At 36.6% G+C, this 14,725-nt stretch overlaps 1 long non-coding RNA gene across 1 annotated transcript in view; it reads right to left on the reverse strand.

Annotated features, from left to right (window-relative positions):
* Positions 1 to 4,978: 4,978 nt before the first annotated feature.
* The window catches only part of LOC117665967 (uncharacterized), a 35,485-nt gene continuing 25,738 nt past the window's right edge, over positions 4,979 to 14,725 (reverse strand). The window contains exon 2 of the long non-coding RNA XR_004591534.2: positions 4,979 to 5,189. This is a non-coding gene — a long non-coding RNA (uncharacterized LOC117665967). The remainder of the gene's footprint in view (positions 5,190 to 14,725) is intronic.

Raw genomic sequence — 14,725 nt, forward strand, 5'->3', positions numbered from 1 at the left:
CTGGAGGCTAAAACATATGAAGAATGGTTGCAGGAACTGGGTATGTCTAGTTTAATGAAAAGAAGGGCTAGGGGGGACAAGATAGCAGTGTTCCAATATCTCAGGGGTTGTTACAAAGAAGAGGGAGTCAAGCTATTCTCCAAAGCACCTGAAGGTAGGACAAGAAGCAATGGGCAGAAATTAATCAAGGAGAGAAGCAACCTAGAACTAAGGAGAAATTTCCTGACAGTTAGAACAATTAATCAGTGAAACAACTTGCCTCCAGAAGTTGTGAAGATATTGAATAACCATTTGTCTGAAATAGTGTAGGGTTTCCTGCCTAAGCAGGGGGTTGGACTAGAAGACCTCCAAGGTTCCTTCCAACTCTGTTATTCTGTAATCCTTCTGAAAGGCTGGTAAACCTTGTTTATGTACAAGTAGTACTCTGTTTGGTGACTTTGCCTTACTAGAAAATGTTCCTAGTTGTTATTGCATGGGTTTTCAAATAAAATCCATACCATTAAGGTCCTACTACCCTGGAAAGAAAAATAGTCCTTTGGTTTAGGACAATTTGGATAAACAAAACAGGGTGGTTTGTGGAGTAGAGGATATGGGGAAATTAGTTACCACTGCTTGCAATCAAAAGTATTTCTCATTTAGGCAACCTTCTTTGGACTTTAATACATTTCAGTGACCTCATTCATTTTTGCACAATGTAGATAAAATGACTCAATTAATAACAATAAACAACACAATAGAATATTCATTAAAATATTTGAATATTCATTAAAGCATATCTAGGGTTTTAAATGCATCTTCCTTCCAAGATGTAAATTAAAGTCAGGAGAATGCTCAAGAAAATAAAATTATATTCACTCTATTGCCTTAAAAAAATCAGTTGATGTCAGGTGGACTTCCATGTTGAAAAGGTTTGATGCAAGAAGCCTATACATTTAGTATATAAAGTAATTTATACTGCTTGCAATCTAAGTCTAACAAGTAGGAAAGTGCTTAATTTCCTAAATTGCAAGGCCCAAAACGTAAGATTATGGCCTGAGAAGGGTTTAACAATGCAAGATGATTCTTCTGAATTGTGGTGAAATGGGTAGGAGGAAGATCATGTTCAAGCTTGCTCCTGTCCCTTTTCCCTGTCAGACAAAGGACCACATGCAACCACAGGTTAGGTGAGTGCCACAGATATTTTTACATGCTTAACATGCTTTATTTCTAAGGGTCCTTTCTCAAAGTAGAGTATTATGACTTCCTGTGCTGCTGATGCACCAATGTTCTCCACCGTCACCATGTTCACAGGATCTTCTCAAGATACATCCCTAAGATCTAATTACTCCAGAGGGAGAACAAGTGACAAAAAGTGTGTCGTGGCACTGTGACACAGATTCTGCCTCTTCCATAGTTGCATGTGATGCTGTAGTACAAGTATGAAAGGATGGAACATGTGACATGATACAAAAGATGTTTTCTCACTTTGGCGTTCAGTTGTGGATGCCTCAGCCTGAGAGGAAAACAATGAGGGCATAATGGCAGATGCGACAGTGGAAGTACAATCAGAGATGCAGCTGGGTAGGAAGAGAGACATTGGCACACCAGTACTCCCCAAATCCCCAATGGAAAATTGACTTAGCAGGTGGATCATGAAGAAAATATTCCAAAGGCCTTGATAGCATTTGTTGATGTTATGGCTCTTATCCCTGCACATCCCAAGAGAGGTGTTGGGGCCCTGGGCAGTAAGCAAGGCATGAGAAATGATTGTTATGAACATTTTGGGTACATTTTCATGGCATTTCAAGGAAGGTCTTCTGAACACTCCTAGCGTGGAAGCATAAACTTCTTTAGCACTGACAGTAATAAAATGCCTGTATACCTCCAGAATAAAAGTGACCCCCCTCCCCAAAAAAAGAGCAAGTGAGAGCAAGGCAATTAGAAGACGATAATATTCCCCCAAGTAATTTTTAAAAGGATGCAGGTTGATGGTGGGAAGCAGAGGCTGCCAAAATGTTCATAGCATGTAGCATTAGCTCAGTCCTGACAATGAGTACAGTATGGCATAATTTGAGAGCTGTAAAATTATTTAAAAGATTATACCTTCTCCATATTTTCCAAAGTATACATTCAACCGTACACTGAATATCTCCTGAAGTCTTGCTTCAGAATGCGACACTACCTTTTTTCTTCCAATTACTTTGTCACTCAGAATCCCTAAGTGTAAATCTCTAGCACACATTAAAGAGAAAAATCACGCTATTATACCATTAGAGTTAAAGGAAATGAGGTGAGGAGGAGGAAGAGGAAGAGGAAGAAGGGAAACATTCTCAAAAACATATATAGGTAATATTTTATTTGTGAAAATAGTTCCATTTTATTATTTTTCTCATTACCCTAGGTAGCTTCTTTGGCCCCACAAGGCAGATACCCAGACCACAAAATATTTAGGCTTTTGTAGTTATACCAGAATTTGAGAACTTTTTTGACCAAAGATTCTCAGGACCACAGGGAGAGTGACTGGTGACGCAGTAATGTTACTATAGTGAGGAGAGCCAATCTTCCTTTGCTGGATTTTGGAGCCTGTGAAAGGAGTGCCCTTAGAGAAACAATTTGTGTTAAAATAGACTCACTAAAAAGAGCCGTAGTGGTGTAGTGGTTAGAATGAAGCAGTTTAATCCTAACCAGTTCAAGGTTGATTCCCTCAAGCGTTCCATCTTTCCGAGGTCTGTAAAATGAGGACCCAGTTTTTTGGGGGAAATATGCTGACATTTGTAAATTGCTCAGAGAGTTCTATAAAGCGCTATGAAGCAGTATATAAGTCTAGGTGCTATTGCTAAGCCCATAAAAACTTCATTTATGCTGAATGGAGTATTCTATGCTGCTCTTGGATTGGCCAGCCTTGTTTAAACTGAGTAGCCCTTTCTGACAACACTGAGATGCCTATAAAGGAAACAGCAAGGAAAAATAAGCATGTTGCCAAAATATTTGCCACCCTTCCGCCTGCTTCCCTGCTTTTAATTTTAAACAGATCAAGTCCTTGTCTCTTCCTGTATTTATATATATTAAACATTATACACACACACACTTATACACACACATATACACTCTATGAGTTTTCTTTTCCCTAGAATTGCCACAGGAGATCAAAGTGACACAGAGTGGTCACTTCTGGAACTTCTGAAGCTGCTAGTCAGAGAGTAAATGCCTCCAGATAGAAAAGTCAATTCAAAGCAGAATTGTTCAAATTACAATCTTTGAATCTAAGATCTTTGCCAAAGTGTATTGGGACACAGGGAAACAGCAGATGGGACCCTAGGGAGTCTTTTTAATAAGTTTCTTTTATTAATGGTTACATCTAGAATAGTTTATTATTTAAATTTCATGTAAAAGTTAAAGACTCTCTGGAGCTGAGGTTGTTTCCGTGTGACTATGTTTTCCTTTTCAACAGTGCAAAGTCATTTACCTCTGCATCCTCTCCCTCCCTCTCTTTCTCTCCCTCCCTCCCTCTCCCTCCCTCCCTCTCCCTCTCTCCCTCTCTCTTCCTGTCTCCCTCTCTCTCCCTCTCTCTCCAGTCCAGTCTACAATTCTCCTGTTTCCAGGTGGTTTCCCCTGCAAGTACTAACTAGTTCTGAATCAAATTGACCTTTTGGTCTCAGCAAGAATGAAAACATAGATTATAGAAAATAGATTACAAAATAAGGGTTCAGCATGTCAATACATAATTTAGATTTGGAAGTTCAACAGCAGGTTCTACTTTAGCTACTCTATAAGGAGAAAATGGATGCTACACAGAAGTCACTTGAACTAATCTTAAAATCAACATAGTTTCTTCAAAAGCGAGAGCAGTGAGAGAAATACAAAAGACTTGGGAACTAGAAGGGCAGAGAGCAAGACAAGCAAGCAGCTGAGTCGGTGGCACATTCAGGAAAAAAAGGACGATGTGCAATGCTGAGAGCTGATATCACTGCCAAAAGGTGAGAGTTGAATCTCCATTCTTTACTGAAATTAATAAAGTCTCAGCTGAATAATGGGAAATCGTATCTACATAGGGATATTTTCCACCATAAAACAGCAGAGCTGTAGAGATGAATTCCTTCCATCATTGGAATAGTTCTCATCAATGGAATGAGTTGGTGATTCCCCCTTCCATATCTTTAAAATATGCTCCTCATGACAAGGAGGAGCATATAGAAGAATGTTGCAGGGTAAGTGCAGCTACAGGCTAAAAGGATGGAAAACTCTTATCACAGTAGCACACATGTAATGTTGGATTTGCCTGCCTGCATCTGTGTGAGGGAAAAAAAGGGGTTTGAGGAAATGCTAGGAGGAATGAGCAAATCAGGAAGCAGCTGCAGAAAAAACTTGCATTGTGGCATGTCCTTCTTCAGGTTTTCAGCTGTGCAATAAAGGCTTTTTCTGGAACACCAGATTTCCTGATCCCACTTCATGTATTTATCCTCTCTTCTGATATACCACAATTCTAAGGCTTCTGAATTTGTGCCATTCTCATCAGTACAATCTGCTTCTTTATTATACTGTTGGAAGAATTTCCATGTGTTTGTGGTTATTCTTCAGGTCCAAAAGCTGCTTGTTTAAAAGCCGTGTCCCTCTCCTCTATTTAACTGTCTCTTCTTTGCCTGATTTGTGGCTCAATCAACATGTATTGTTGACCTTGATTCATGAGTGACTTCCTCAGTCTGTAGTAACTAATTGTAAAATTTGCACTTGTTGCACTAGGGCCATGGTTAAATTAACAAAAAATGCACAAAGCAAAACAATTTGGGAGTTTGCACTAGAATAACTCCAGTGCTATTCCCACCCCCAATCTCCTCCATATTTGCATGGGAGAAGCAAAGCCTTTCGTCTCAGCAGTTCAATGAAATGCATTAAAAACATGAGTATTTTATTTAATGGCTTTCGTAGATTTTTGTTGTTGTTAAAATATCTTTGATTGCAGACTATTAGCCTTAATCAATTTCTATACTGAGACCAGAGCTCATATTAGCACAATCCTATTTTAATCAATTCAGGTTTGCATTTTAAGAGTAGCTTTGAGGTTTTTGCTTGGTTTATGCATCACATTTACCTCCACGTGCCGCAGGTAATGCTCATCTGAAATTCCATAATCAGAGCATGATAGAAGAACTGTGAGTGAAAGCCTGGGTAATAGGTTTGTTTTCATTGTTGACCACCGTGGAATATCATCTCTGCCAAAAAAAAAATACCTGAATCCATTATTAAGTACTCTACATAACTGCTCCGTCATATAAAACAAGCCCAAACTACAATTTTCAATAACTACTTATCCGCAACCAAAATAATGCTATTTGACAGACGCAGCCAGTTTTATGATGAGTAAACATTAAAAAAAAAAACCTCCTTACAAGCTGATAAATATTATAGTAGGTTGTGGCAAGTTGCAGTCTCATTTTCTGATGCTGCAGTGCATGTATGCTATTCTAAGTTCAGTCCTTTTTATTTTTGCAGAAGACTCTGGCCTAAAATGTTGGAGAAATCACAGATCTATCAAGGTAGAAGCTTCCCGCTGGGAGGATGGTGGCAGTAGTAACGTAAAAGCCAAGAGATGATCACAATCACAAAATAATCAGAAAATCAGAATGATAAAACAGAGAACTCCTAAAACTACGAAGCTGTGAGTTGAAAATGTCTGGGAAGTTAAAATGAATCTTTTCACTCAGAAAATCATGTAAACGAAACACTGGCATTTTTTTTTTTTTTGCTCTGGGTTTAAATGTCTTCCACCTTTCCAGAACGTTTATTGTTTGAATGACAATTTGTAATATCCCTCTTCTTTAAAAAGTTTGGAAATCAAGCCATCTAAGGGCCCCCATAGGGGAGGGGGGCAAGAAAAAATCAAGGTGATAACTGTATGATTAAAGTTTGGCCTTTTTCTATGTGCCTGATATGTGTAACCCTTGTAAAAAGGGTCTAAGGCTTAAGTTATATGAACAGGCCCATAATCTGGACTTTTTGATTTCTGCAGATGCTCCTAAACTTCCATTTCAAAATCCTGATCTTATAGAATCACTGGTTGGCAGAACACAATAAACATATTATTGTTATGCATTTGCATGCCCAATTTTGGGGCTTTCCAAAAAATGATAACACTGTGCATTTGTCCTCATTCAGTTTAATATATGAGCATCTGAATTTGCTTTTAATATTGCTTTTTTTAAAAAACTGTCACCTGATTTGGGGCTTTAGCTTTGTCTCTCTCTCTCTCTTTTAATCCTCTTTGTTTTCTTTTAAATTAGGAGTTGCATATAAATGGCAGAAATAAACAAAACCAAAATTCAAAAGATTTTGATTAATTTTTTCCTGAATGAAATTTGCCATTCATACACTTTGTTAGAAGGTGGCCAGCGTATATGTATGTCCTGTCTTTATGTAATTATTTTTCCAGAAATGTATATTTTTCTAAATCTCCACAACTTTATTTAAAACTTAAGAGATCACATCATGAGAATTTTCCTCCCATTATTTTTTTTCCCAAGCTGGAAAGAGTGAGCAGACAGGGAAGCTTGCAAGAAATGGAAAAATACATGAAAATCTGCAGGAAAGTTCAGAAAACAACAGTGCCAATAATCTCAATGCTATTGTAGCTTCTTTCCCAGCTCTGAATAAATGCACTGATGTTGTTCTACACCAGGGGTGTCAAAGTCACATCATCATGGCAGATTCATGTGATGTATCATGACCTTTTCCCCCTTTGCTAAACCAGGTGTGGACATGGCCAGCATGTGATGAATCAGCCCTGCAGCTCACGAGTTTGACACCCTTGCCCTACACAAATTGGCCAGCTTCCAGTAATACTGAACGTGATGCCATACTGACTTTCTTTACTCTTTTGGTAGACACTGCTGGAAAAATGCATATCAGAAAATATGAATAGCATATACCACCACCGATAATCAAGCAAGCTTACAAACATTGCCGATAGAACTTTGAAAAAAGTTCTCCAGCACTTCACAATAAGCATCTTTCTCATGGGAAGAAAATGTGTGGCTGGGTGATGTGCAAAACAGGATGCTGGATTAGACTAACCATTAGATCAGTCAGTGATTCTCAAGTTCAGTGCCTTTGAGATGGGTGGACTCTAACTCACATTCTGGGAAATCAAGTATACCCATCTTAAAGGTACGGAGGTAGAGAAGAAGCACTGATTTAGATTGAACAAAGAAGAAACTATATTCTTAGGAACGAGGTATATAGAGATTGCAGGCCTCTCTGCAAAAGACCAGAAATGCAAAACTAAGCAAACAGCTGAAACTAAACAGCTCTATTCAATGAATATAAAAGAATGTGAATTGTGTTCTGTTCCCTTTATTTCAGAAGTAAGTGGCATCAATGAAGGCCTAATACAAACTGGGGGCGGGGATCAGGAAACAGGAAAATTTAAAAAATCACACCAGTACTTCCTCCAGCAGTCCATTCACTAAAATGTTTTATAGGGTTTACCTTGCCTATCATTCCCCCCATCATATTTACATTTAAATTACTTCTTCCTTAGCATTATTCACACAGTTTTGTTAGAATTTTCCCCCACATACGGGGTTGTCAAATAAATAAATAAATAAAAACCAGCCATTAGATCTGTATCTTAATTAATGGTAAGCTGTTTTAAGTAGTGAAGAAATTAATTCATTTCAAAGTCTCGTATTTTTCTTCATTTCAAAGATGTAAATACCAGAAAGAGCAGTTAGACTTTAAAGGAAAAATTTATGAATATTTCCCTCTTGGTATTTCTTTCAGAGCCTTCTAATTAAGGACAAGCGGCCAACATAGTATCATATACCAATCTGGTATTTATTAACAAAGCTTGTCGTGATTTTTAACTGATTATTGCTCAGAGAACCCTCCCCTCATTAATATAAATGAATTAGGAGGAATACAGCCAAATATTTCAAATGGGAATTAACATGAGACTGCAAGGTATAATTAGCTAAAAATACTAAATACATCAAAGTATTAATTTATATGGGTATATGTCAAATTTGTCTAGTGTGCAATAAAATATTACAGTGACATACAGAGAGATAGATATAGATATAAAGATAGAAACAGAGATGTAGGTATGATATATCATTCAGTTGGATATACAGTATATGCTTATTTTGCAGTTTTATTATTTTGCAAAAGATTGGAACTTCGGAGTTAAGATTTGAACTCAGCACTCAGCATTAGTAGACCAAGTAAGTTAGTTATTCTACTTTTAAGATACTGATCCAGCAACGTTCTGAATTTATTTCCCCCCAGATTGGAGTGCTATACAAATTAGTATTGCACCTTTTAGTGTTTTTAAATTTACAAGATAGTTAAACAATTTGCTTCCTTATTTTTAAAAAATGACTAAAAACCTTGCCCACTTGCAATAGCACCAGGTTCATTGAAGCCTGGAGGTTTTCTTCTAACAGTTCCTGAAATAAATCATTACAAATGAATTACTTATGAAGTGTGTGGTAAAACCAGAAGAGGCAGGGTTAAAATATAATGGGGCCAAAATAAATGTGAATTGAATACAATAGTGAGTGGTCAATGCTAAAACAAAAACAATTGGCAACTCCAAATCTCAACCAACAAATGCTCTGTTTTACACAAAAAAACTCAGAACACAAAATACATGCTGAGTAGACACGACCTTGTAGGTGACCCTCACTCTGTCAAGGATCTTGGAGTACTCATATCTAATGATCTAAATGCCAAAGCCCACTGTAACAACATTGCCAACAAGGCATTAAGAGTTGTAAACCTAATCTTGTGTAGCTTCTTCTCCGGTAATATCACACTACTAACCAAAGCATACAAAACATTTGCTAGACCAATTCTTGAATACAGCTCATCTGTCTGGAACCCACACTGCATATTGGACATTAATACAATTGAGTGTGTCCAGAAATATTACACAAGAAGAGTCCTCCACTCCTCTGCTCTCAACAAAATACCTCATGCCACCAGACTTGAAATTCTGGGCTTAGAAAATTTAGAACTACACCACCTTCAGTATGACCTAAGCGTAGCTCATAAAATTATCTGCTACAATGTCCTACCTGTCAATGACTACTTCAACTTCAACCACAACAATACACGAGCACACAATAGATACAAACTTAAGGTAAATCACACCAAACTTGATTGCAGAAAATATGACTTCAGCAACAGAGAGGTCAATGCCTGGAATACACTACCTGACTCTGTGGTTTCATCTCCAAACCCCCAAAATTTTAACCTAAGACTGTCTACTTTTGACTTCACCCCATTCCTAAGAGGTCTGTAAGGGGCATGCATAAGAGCACCAGCGTGCCTACCGTCCCTGTCCTAATGTTTCCTCTATTTGTATCTATTTTATGTAGCCAATCCATGCTTATACTTATTACCAAATACGTTCTTGACAAATAAAATAAATAAATAAATAAAATAAAAAGTACATTTGGGTGATTTGGAGTTATCCAGAGAATGAGGATCAAATAGCAAAACCAATGTATAAAGGAAGCATGACTTTTCCACAGCAAAGAGAAAACTGATCTAATTAGGTTTAGATGCAGTTGAAAAAAACCCACAAAACAGAAGAAATAAATAGCTTAAAGAACAAATGTAGCAAATAGCGTATAGCACAGCCATAATGTAAGTGAGGGTGGTTTGCAAAGGTAAAAAAATATGGAAAGATGTTAAATGGCATTGCTGTAAACTGTAACTAGCTATAATAACTTTTCTTATCTCATATCTTAAACCCGTTGGTTTACTGTTCCTTATTCTGGTTCTGAACTTTGTGTAACACTGCTTAACCCTAAAGAGGTAAGACTGTGTGTATCTATGCTGGATTCACTGTGCAGTCACAATGTATATCTAGATTTCATTCCAGTAAGATTTTAGAGGACTACTGTATCAGTGGTGGGTTTCAAAATTTTTTACTACTAGTTCTGTGGGTATGGCTTGGTGGGTGTGGCATGACTGTGCTAGGGATTTGAACCCCGAACTGCCGACCTTTCTGATCGACAAGCTCAGTCATTTATTAAGATAACTCTAATTCCTATGAGCTCAGGATTGCCTGATTATACTTTGAAGAGGGACTGTAGGGATAGACCAAATTAGCACAAAAATATAGCTGCATCATGCTGAAAGAAATCATATAATCCCATTATATCCAAAAGTCCTTTGCTTGCCACACAGATGTTTTCAATTATACAGTAGTAAGATATTACCAGTCATTGTCTTACATTGTAATGGATTTCACTTTTCAAATACATTAAATTTGAAATGTTCCAAGGGGCTATGGAGAATTATTCAGGCAAGCACTGTTCCTCAGATGGTGATGTATGTTACAGTCATACACCAGTGCTGCTGTTTCATCAGCAACTTTTTAAAAGAAATCTAAAGATAAATTCAGAAAAAAATATTTCTTCATTTATAGAAAATACATTGCTTGTTTGCTTCCTTCCTTCCTTCCTTCCTTCCTTCCTTCCTTCCTTCCTCCCTCCCTCCCTCCCTCCCTCCCTCCCTCCCTCCCTCCCTTCCTTCCTTCCTTCCTTCCTTCCTTCCTTCCTTCCTTCCTTCCTTTTTGGAATTGTAAGTTTATTTATGGTGCATTTAAACTTTTCCTTCAATTAATTTCCTGTTGGGCATCAGCAAAAGGAAGTTGATCAGTAAATCAACTCCAAGGCAGTTGGCAATTAATTAACTCTTTAAAAATAATTAGTGGAGAATTCTAGTATGTATCTTAAGGTAAACAAGAAGGGAAAAAACCCAAGAAAGCAAAATACATTTTAAGCACATTACAGTCAATCTGATTTTACAATACAATATATAGAGGTTTTGAAAAAGAAAATAAATGTAGAAGTAAGATATCAATATGAAAAGTTCAATATTTTTATTTAACATCTTATTTTGAAATTGACAAGTTTTTGTTCTCAATTTCCTCCAAATATTCAGTATATTTCTTATTTAAACAGCTCTCATAAAAAATCTATATCAGCTAGCTGCCATTTCTCCCCTCATATATAATAGAAATAGATGTCGTTATTTTTTTACAAATATTATTTATATAGTTATTTACAATAAAAATGGTAGAACTATTAAATTTTAATCTTCTGAATAGCGTATTTTTAGTCATGTTTTAATAGTGTGGAAGCAATAAAACACATGAAATACAATAGTTCAGAAAATACATTATGAGCTTATATCATTATATCACATTTCTTTCATATTATGTCACATAGATAAGAGTCTGTGTTTATTCCTATTTTACATTATTTTAGACTGTGCCTCCAGTTTATTTTAGGGGTTTAGTGCTTATTGTAAGCAAAAATATATTGGGTATTTGGATGTAGCTCTAGCTAAGTTTGCTATTGTGAGAATAAAATGAGGGAAAATTCCTATGCATGCCACTCTGAGTTCTCCCAGTGGAAAACACTGGATTAAAAATAGACATGAAATATCTGCTTATGTAGTTACTTGTTACAAAGAAATCCAGTACAACCAGGTATGTATTCACACATACATAATTAAGAAAATACCTTATAAATGAAAAACAATTAAGAGGGGATAAATCCCTTTGTTCCTGCCCCCTCAAAAATTGTTCCAGAGGTTCCCCTATCTCCTTGGAGCAGGTTTTGTGGATGGAAAGATGAAACTGAAAGCAATGGAATATGAGAGCAAATGCAATTGCAGATTTGTCCCTCTCTATTAGATGTAGATTCTAAGACCATGTTGTCAAAGGGATCAGCACCTCACCCATCAATCTCTTCCCAAATATCTGCCTTCTATTTATATTCCTGCCTTGCATGGTCACTGAAATATCAGAAAGGAGATACTACTTGCATGTTATTTTAGAGAAGTAGGTTCTCCAGGATGCAGAGCAATTTTCTCATGGTTGAACAGTATATTGATTACAAAGATAGGCTCACATTTGTTATGTTAAACTCAACGATATCAAAACACGTGGTTGAATATTATGTAGTATTCAACCATTCCTTTCATAAGAATGGCATGTGTGTATGTGTCTCTGGGTGTGTGTGTGTGTGTGAGTGAGAGAGAGAGGGGGGGAAGGGAGGGAGAGATAGTATGAGTAAACAAAGACATCTGTAACTCAGATGATGGATATGCATAATATTATAGGCTGTGGTAAAATAGAGTTGATCAATTTGTGGTTTATATACTGAGGAAAACCTGCTATAGTCTCAAAATATGCATCAAATTTATGACCAGGTTAAATAATTTCCTTACATTTAACATGTTTTCCCAACATATCATTTCTATTTTGTTAAGATAAGTTTATGGTTTAATATGTTGAGTTAAGTCAGATAGTGTAATAAATACAAAAGATATATAAAAAATATTAAAAAATCTAAAAGCTATGAGAACCAATATGATGTAGAAGTTAAGACACCAAGTTAGAAACAGGGAGATCATGCATAGGAGTCCCAGCTTAACACAAAGCCAACTGAGTGACTTTGGTCCAGTCATTCTCTCTCTTGGCTCTAGTAAAGAGGTAATAAATAGCAAACCACTTCTGAAACACTTTGTCAAGAAAACTACAGACACTACTGGAATCAAGATTGACTTGAAGATATTAAATTCTATCTATCTGTCTCTCTGTCTCTCCCTCCCTTCCTCCCTCCCTCCCCCCTCTCTATGTATGTATGTATGTATGTATGTATGTATGTATGTATGTGTATTAAGTGTTTTTCTGTCAAAGCACCTGGTCTACTCCAATATGGGAGGGAGCAGACTGCTTCCCTTTCACCTTTCAGCTCCAATCCAGGAGCCCTCAAGCAGTTGCATTCATGACAAACCATTTTTATATTAAATTTATATTTGCTGATAAAGAAAAACAAAGGAAAACTAGTATAGATCTATTTCAAGCTATTTAGCTCTCATCAGCTAGCCATACCCTTACTCGGATTCGAACTTGGGCTGCCTGCAAGATTATATATATATATATAATCTATTCATCTTTATCTGCTCCCCAAATTTTTGCTCTAAACCATGAGACAATTTATCTTCACTATCTGCAATGCCTTTTTCCAGTTAACCTTTAACCTAAACAGTACCTACTTCTCTTGCTTCTTATGCTTTTTATTGTAGCTTGTTGCTATGCTTTGGCTGTGACCAAATTTAAGTCAAGTTACAGCCCATTTTTCCTAGTCCACCAATTGAAAACTAATAACAATTCTGTAGAATTCAATACATTACTGTCTGGCATTTGTGAAGGAGACATGGCCCAGAAAAGGAAAAGTTAATCTATCTCATCCCTAACTTCCAGTAATTGAAATCAATCACTGACTTTTTTTTTTTATTTGATTTATATGCCGCCCTTCTCCGGAGACTCAGGGCAGCTTACAATGCGTTAAGCAATAGCCTTCATACTTTTGTATATTTTATACAAAGTCAGCTTATTGCCCCCACAAACTGGGTCCTCATTTAACCTACCTTAGAAAGGATGGAAGGCTGAGTCAACCTTGAGCCTGGTAAGATTCGAACCTGCAGAAATTGCAGGCAGCTGTGTTAATAACAGGGTGCATTAAACCACTGTACTACCAAGGCTCAACTTGATTCATTCATTCCCATAATAGAGATCAGCTATCAGAAAGAGTAAGTGTGATATACAAAACAATCTGGATAGAATCCTGGTTTTCTTATTTCCTAAGGCACCCAAGAATTTGTGGGATGTCTCTGCAATCATTTCTAGAGCAGCTTGAGCTAGTTTAAGAAGCAATAAAAATGGATTATTGGAAATAACTGTCTGCCTCCTCATTTCTGCTAAAGAGTAGCTGAAATATTATTTCAATGTGCAAAGGGACAATTCAAACTGCAGGCCAAGAATCCCCAACTCAGTTTTTGATCTGGGAAAACCATTAACCGAGTTAAGCAACGTTGTTCATACTGTAGTATCCTCTCATTTAGATTACTGTGCTCCGTCTGAAGCTGCAGAATTCAATTTGCTCAAAAAGTGATGGCCAGGTTGCCAATAGCATCTGGGCTGAAGAAACTATGCAGGCTTATAGTTAGCTGGTGAGCCAGATTCAAGGTTGTGATTTTCATCTGTAGCCTTCTCCACAACAGCCCATGGACTCTGCAGATAGTTTGCCGTGGTTTCCCTTTAATGTTCATGAGATGCCTACAATTTCATCTTTCAAATCCCTGTTGATGATGCTTTACAATTGTCTTTTTCCCCCTATGTCATAATGTTGAATGGTTTTACTTTGTTTTGTTCCCCTCCCACTTTTCAATAAAAGTATTTTGATATTTTTAAAATCCTTAATATTTTTTTCAGAAGTATAAAATTACTACATAATTAAGTATAATATTATTAAATATAATATTATTACAACTAGACACAAGGACAGTTTTTTCCCAAATGCAATCGCTCTGCTTAACAACTAATTCCCACATCACTGTCAAATAATTTACTAAGATTGTATTACTATTATTCTTTTCTTTCTTACTAGTATCTATCTCTTCCCACTTATTACTATAATCATGTTGCTTGTACCTCTCAATTTATATTGTTTTTATTTGTTTCCTAGTACGATTTGATAGCTTATTAGTAACCTTGACTATCACTAAGTGTTGTATCTTTTTATTCTTGATGAATGTACTTTATTCTCCTTATGTACACTGAGAGCATATATACTTAAGACAAATTCCTTATGTGTCCAATCACACTTGGCCAATAAAGAATTCTATTCTGTTCTATTCTATTATCTGCAATAGAAGAGAATTTGAG

The sequence above is a fragment of the Pantherophis guttatus genome, chromosome 1, assembly GCF_059756535.1.
Source record: "Pantherophis guttatus breed Tessera chromosome 1, ASM5975653v1, whole genome shotgun sequence".
NCBI lineage: Eukaryota > Metazoa > Chordata > Lepidosauria > Squamata > Colubridae > Pantherophis > Pantherophis guttatus.